We start from the raw sequence: 6,954 nt of genomic DNA on the forward strand, positions 1-6,954 counted from the left end.
GCCACACCCCTGGCCCTAAGCTGTTTGTTTCTTTTATTCCACAGGTTTCATGGAGCCCAGGATGACCTTGAATTCGATACGAACAGGGTCCTCTACTTGTGAGTGGCAGATGACAGGTGACTCTGGTCTTGATGACAAGAGCATTTCTGATTTTATGCAGCACTGGAGCTCCAACCCAGAGCGGCATGCATTTTAGAAAAGCGCTCTACCAACTTCAGCCTACATGGTTGGTTGGTTATTTATTTATTTATTTATTTATTTATTTATTTATAGATAGGCTCTCACCATATAGCCCTGTCTGTCCTGGAACTTCCTGTGTGGATCATGTGGAGCTCAAATTCATGGAGATCTGTCTGCCTTTTTAATTTATTACTGGTGGAGGTAGCACATGTGTGGAGGCTAGAAGACAACAGCACAACCTGTTCTCTCCTCCCACCTTCATGTGGTTTCAAGGGTTTGAACTCAGGTCGCCAGGCTGAAATGTATTTTTATGATAGGTCACCCATTCATCTGGTTTATGAACCTGAGCAAGTCATGTGGCTAGCCCGAGCCTCAGTTTCTCTGTACAATAGAATACAAAAGCTGTGTTAAGTTTAATAGGATACCCACCTAGTAAGCTCATCCCTGCGTCCATAAATTGAGCATAGATTACACAGCTAGGAGATGGGTAGAGAGGGCACCTTCATCTCTACCTCACGCATGATCAAAATGCTTCCCAATCAAGCGGTGGACTCTGAAAAGGCGAAGTCTACAGGCCTCTTGTCTGCAAAAAACGCACACGGACAAACCACTAGTGACCGGTACCGCGACTGCTGCAGCGCGGGGAGCGAGCGCCATCTGTGGGCCGACAAGTGGAGGTGCAAGCGGCGCCTGCGAAAGTGGGTCACAGCCACCTCCTCCCCGCCCAGGGCGCACCCTCCCCCATCCCCAGGAGTAGTTTTAGAAACAGCTCACGTTTATGAAATTCTCCTGCAAAGGACGCTTTCTCAGCCAGAATTCGTCCACGTATTCATGCAACAGACATTTGCTGAGTGCCACTGCGCTTGTCCTGGTCTGGGGTCAGAGACAGGGAAGAGAGCATTTAAATCTGACAGAGCTCCTGCTCACATGAGGGTGGGGGTGAGCTCAGGAGGTCAACTAGGACCGGACAAGACAATTGCTGGCTTCAATAAGTGTCCTGAGAAGAAGGCCAACAGAAGGATGAAGTGACAAGCTCATGACTGAAGAGCCAGACCATAGGTTAGAGAGGGCTCAAAGGAGGTGTGGCTTGTGCAGAGGGTTGAAGAGCTCCGAGCCACCCCGTGAGCCATGAGCGACGCTCCAGGTGCCAGTACACACGCGCGCGCACACACACACACACACACACACAGAGAGAGAGAGAGAGAGAGAGAGAGAGAGAGAGAGAGAGAGAGAGATATTACATTAGGCTTTCTAGTTAGATGTGGCAAGTGTAAAGGCCCTGGGGCAGGCAAGCTTGAAGTTAAAGTGCTCTCCCTCTTTTAGATTTCTCCTATGTGCATGACTGTTTTCCCTACCTGTGTGTGTGTGTGTGTGTGTGTGTGTGTGTGTGTGTGTGTGTGCGCGCACCCCAGTTGACAAATTCTTATAAGAGAGATCAGGGGCTGGAGAGATGGCTCAGTGGTTAAGAGCACTGACTGCTCTTCCAGAGGTCGTGAGTTCAATTCCCAGCAACCACATGGTGGCTCACAGCCATCTGTAATGGGATCCCATGCCCTCTTCTGGTGTGACTGAAGACAGCTACAGCATATATACATGAAATGAATACATCTTTAAAAAAAATAAAAAAGAGAGAGAGATCAGGGTGGCAAGAACTGAGAGTGGGATGGTATCAAGACACCCCACCTTGGACAGAAATTTGCAGAAGAATAAGCCTTACTTACACTGAGCCAAAATCTATGGGTCACCAACCCGCTCTCAGCTGCCATGTGACTCACAGAAAGGACCCCTGGTTTATATGTAAGCCTAATTATCACTCTCTTTGGCCTTTGTCCCTGACCACAAAATTTTAAAAATGTATGAAGCTAGATGAAGTTGTAGAGGCAGGAAGACCAGGCAATCAGGGCCATCCTTAGCTACATAGTAAATTTGTAACTATTCTGAGTTACATGAGACTATTCTTAGTGTTTTGAGACCCTGTCTCAAAAGAATAAATAAAGTTTAAGAAGCCACAGGGTGGCAGGGGGTAGAGCATCTCTAGTCCCCTCCCACAGCAGGAGGCTTTTACTCCAGTCCTCAGTAACCTTGCTTGCTCTTGAAACGTTAAAATAAAAGTGTTCCTTTACTGTATGCTACTACAGATTAAGCCTACTGCTTCCTGCACGTGAGGCGATGATACCGCTCATTCTCAGACTCTCAGGAAACTTCACAGCCTGGCCTTGAGCCTGCTCTGTAGCTCAGCCAGACCTTGGACTATGGTGTCCAGCCTCCTGAGCAGCTGGGGTGAGTGACAGGTATGTGCCATACAGTGGCTTATTTGACTGTATAGACCTGGATTAGTCAACCATGAGCTATGTGACAGGCCTGGCCATCGGAATTCCATCCTTGTCCTCTGTCTCGCTTCATGGCAGACTCCAGGTTCTGCATAGCCATTTTGACTCTGGAGCCAATGCCTGGCCACAGATACTTAGAGTTAGTACAGGCCCAAGCAGGCTCCCTGTCCCCAGACAGCCTGCATGGCTAGGTGGTATCCTTTCTTCTCTGAGGCCTGAACCTCTGTTACCATCCCATCACCCCCGAGAGAGCTGGTTTCCCTGAGTTCTTTACCTCAACCTGGAGCTGCAGTGTGAAACCTCTCGGCCAGACCAAAAATGTCCTCAAACCAGAGGTGGTGGCACACGACTGTATCCTGTTCACCGAGGAAGCTGAGGCAGGAGAATCTTGAATTCACAGTGAGACTCTGCTTCAAAAGAAAAAAGGATTCTGCAAGCCCCTTATGGTAGACCCCAGCCTAGCCTTCTCGCATCCCAGCAGTTTTGTGTACTCTCACCAAGAATGACTTGACTCCAGGAACACTGCTTCTTTCTATACTTGAGGTGCCCCTGGCCAGACTGATGGCCTCCCCAGCCTCCTAGGAAAGCCAGGTCCTTCTCCTTGCCTGCTGGTGCGCTTAGGGAGGGGCGGAGCCTCTAGGGCTTCTAATTATGGCTTCAGCAGCACAGACTTAATTACTGCCTTGCGAAGGGTTAATTACTCCTAATCGGTTGGGAATCAGGCAATTTCCTCGCCTCCTGAGAACCAAAATATTTTCCCTTCTTAAAACCCCCTCACCCCCTCTCTTTCCTTGGGCTTTTTCTATTTTGCCTGCTTGGAGGGTCTAGGCCAACAGGTCAGAATCAGAATTCCCACTGGGAGCCAGCTTGATGGAGCCTGGTGGTTCTGACTTAGGGAATCAGCAGATTCAGAGGACACAGGTTCTGGTCTAAAGCAAATCTGAGGACGACCTTCAAGGGGTGGTCAAGAGCTTGTGTGAGAGGCTCCAGTTCCTTGGGCTCTAGTAGAATCCTGTCCCACCTTGGGCGACTTCCGGCCAAAGCTGATTGCTCTAGACCTCAGTCTCCCCATCTCTAAAAGTGCTGGCACCTGGGGTTGGGGATTTAGCTCAGTGGTAGAGCGCTTGCCTAGCAAGCACAAGGCCCTGGGTTCGATCCCCAGCTCCGTGAAAAAGAAAAGAAAAAAAAAAGTGCTGGCACCTGCTTGGGTGGCTTTGTAAGTGGCAAGGTGGCCTTTTGGGTGAGGGTAAGCAAACTGACACCTACTTGGGTGGCCTTGCAGTCAAAGGACCAGGGAGCAGAGAGTGGATGGGGCATGGTCTATTCCATAGTTAAGAAAGCTGGAGGAGAGGGAGGGTAATGTCAGGCTGGGAAAAACGGCCCAGGCCCTCTAGCAGGGAACCAGAACACACACACTTGATTGAGTCCTAAGCCCAAGAGACCTGGAGAGACATTGTTGCTAAAACTGTTAGGAAAGATAAAATGTAGCCTTGTGTCACCTGTGTGCAAGAAGGTGCTGGGTGATTCATTCTAAGATGTGGTGCAGACTGGAGGTGAGGACAGAGTTGGGTAAGCACTGGTGGTCGCTGAGAACTGACCTTCACCTACTTCAGACTGTTTTCTCTCCCACTGTCTTTCAGTCTTTGTCCCTGAACCAGTGTCCTTGAGGTTCCCATTGTTACCCTTTCCATGAGGAGCTGCCCACGCAGCTGCCCTAGCATCTCCTGAAGCCTGGGTCACCCCGAGTGAGGCTGCCTTGTGGTGGGTACTGTTGACTCTTCTCTCCATACTGTGGGGCTGGCCTGTGGAGAGGGAGGTTGGGGCACGGAGCCCAACCTCTGAGGACCTTGCAGTCAGCTGGTTTTGTTGTAGGCAAAGCTGCAGGCAGGTTGTATTGGAGAGGCAATCGAGGACGCAGAGCCACTGATGGGTAATCTGATAAGGTCCAAGACTGGATCTCAGCCCTAAGGGGATTGGCCAACTTCCTGTTTACCAAGATGCCAAAGACCAAACTTTCTATCTTCTCCCCTGCTCCAACTCTAGTGAGAGAGAGTGGTCAGGGAGCACCGGGGAGCCCAGAGAGTTCCAGAGCTGGCTACTGATAGTGTTAGGACCCAAACTGAGCCGAGACCCTGGCTTCCAACCCCAGAACCGCTAGGTGTGGCTTGTGTGTGCACATACACACAAACATACACCTGTGCTCCTGTGAGTCTGCACATGTGCATGTGACTGCATGTGTGTGTGTGCATATGTATGTGTGACTGCAGGTATAAATGTATATGACTCTACACATGTGTGAGTGTGGAAGCCACAGGAGAACTTCAGGTGTCCCGCCTCAGGAGTCATCTTGGTTTTTTTGACATGTGGTCTCTCCCTGCCAGCAAGGCCCAGGGGTCCTTCAAGCTCACCCCCCCACCCCCCAGTGCTCACACACATCCTGCATTTTATTCTGTGGGGATTGAACTCAGGTTCTTGTGCTCACAAGGCAAACGCCACCTATTAAGCCATCTTCCCAGGCCCCAAACTACTAACTTTAAAGGAGACACTGGCAGGTTTATGTATCTTTTTAAAAACATGGCCTTTCTATATTGCCCAGGCTGGCCTCAAACATAGGCAACTCTCCTGTCTCAGGCTGTCAAGCACTAGAATGTAAGAAACTGGTCTTGTGTGGTTTGCTGTCAGCCCGACGAAGATCTGAACTTCGCACCGCCTTCCCCTCCCCTCCGTGCCATTTGTATCAATTGTGAAGTCTAGCCCTTACCAGTGAGAAGACGCATAATTACCACTTACATATGGAGTAGAAAACAGGCAATTCTGATTAATATGTTTGCTAGCCCATTTTGAGTTCTGGTATTCCCCTTTTACAAAAAAGAAGAAAAAATCATTTTGCCAAGTTAGTTTCCCTTTGTTGATGTCCTCCTTTGTGGGACACCAAGATTATTATTTTTCCTAAGAATTTGGGTGTTCTCCAGAATTTTAAATACATCTGGGAGATTGTTAAGATCCTTGCCATTGGAGAGACATGGCCCACACCTGTTGTGGTGGCCCCCAGTATCCGGGAGAATGACACTTTTTTTTTCTTTTTTTTTTTCCAGAGCTAGGGACCAAACTCAGGGCCTTGCGCATGCTAGGCAAGCGCTCTACCACTGAGCTAAATCCCAACCCCTGAATGACACTTTTTTAAATCAATAAGGATCCCAGGAACTCAAAAATATTGTGACAAAAATAAAAAGTTGAACAAACAGAAGAAAACATCCTGTGCACAAGGTTAATTTTTCTGTTACCTTGATGCACATTCTGCATATCTGGAAAGAAGGATCTTCAATTAAGAAAATGTCTCTATCGCTTTCTTGATTGCGGAAGGGCCACAGTGTGGAGAGGAACGTCCACGGGACCACCAGTCATCAGTGGGCTCTGAACACTTCTCCAGTCCCACTGTTTCTTTCACGGGTTACAGTGTGTATGCAGGAACCCAGGGGAGGTAAAATGGGATCCAGATGGCACAAGTTGACATTCATAGTTGTGACAGTTGTGACTTTAACCTCTTTTCTTGGGGTGAGACCCTGGAATTTTGCCTGTTTTTTTGCTTGCCTTCCCTCCTTCCTCCCTCCCTCCCTCCCTTCCCTCCTTCCTCCCTTCCTTCCTTCCTCCCTCCCTCCCTTCCTTCCTTCCTTCCTTCCTTCCTTCCTTCCTTCCTTCCTTCCTTCCTTCCTCTCCCCAACCCCTTTTTCTTCCGGGTGGTGGTAGACCTTTATCTAGGCTGTGCATTCAGGCCTAGTACCTAGTCTACTCTCATATCCATGCTAAACTAACTCAATGCTTTTTCCCATTACCACGACCCATCATTAGATCAACAAACGCCCTAGAATTTTCTGCACCACAGCCATTCAGTCAGTCTGCACCTTCCAATGTTCTTCTTCCAATTTCCCCATTTATCTTTATCCTTCTCTCCCTCCAATTCCTTCTCTCAATTTCTTTCCTTCCTTCCCTCCCTCCCTTTCTCCTTTCTTCCTTCTCTCCCTTCCTTCCTTCCTCCCTTCCTTCCTTCCCTCCCTCCCTCCTTCCCTTTCTCCCTTCTTTGGTCTTCACCTTCCTAATGCCTAATCTGGATGTAGAAATGGGGTCTAGGGAAGTCTCCGCCCTGAGCTGTATTGATTTCCAAGGTCAATGCATTTCCATACCAGACCCAGGAGGTAACACTTGACCTCTGTGATTCTCTTCTACTTCTCACTCACTGTGTTCAGCTTTGACACCTTGTTTTACATGATGCATCCACTGGTTTCTAGAGGGGACTTGAGAACCTTCTCGGCCTCCTGTGTACAACAATAAAAGCATCAAAGGGAGCTGGCTGATTGCTGAGATGTCTAGACCTGGACGCTTACATGATTTGCGGTAGCCCAGGGAGAACTCGAGAGAGCACTGATCCCAAGTGGGTGGACAGAAG

At 48.9% G+C, this 6,954-nt stretch overlaps 1 long non-coding RNA gene across 1 annotated transcript; it reads right to left on the minus strand.

The window, feature by feature from the left end:
• Positions 1 to 574: 574 nt before the first annotated feature.
• Positions 575 to 6,095, minus strand: LOC134483629 (uncharacterized). The gene is made up of 2 exons (XR_010060448.1): positions 2,785 to 6,095; positions 575 to 1,053 (listed from the first exon to the last, which is right to left on the minus strand). It is a non-coding gene; the product is annotated as an uncharacterized LOC134483629 (long non-coding RNA).
• Positions 6,096 to 6,954: the final 859 nt, after the last annotated feature.

This window comes from Rattus norvegicus, chromosome 19 (genome assembly GCF_036323735.1).
Source record: "Rattus norvegicus strain BN/NHsdMcwi chromosome 19, GRCr8, whole genome shotgun sequence".
NCBI lineage: Eukaryota > Metazoa > Chordata > Mammalia > Rodentia > Muridae > Rattus > Rattus norvegicus.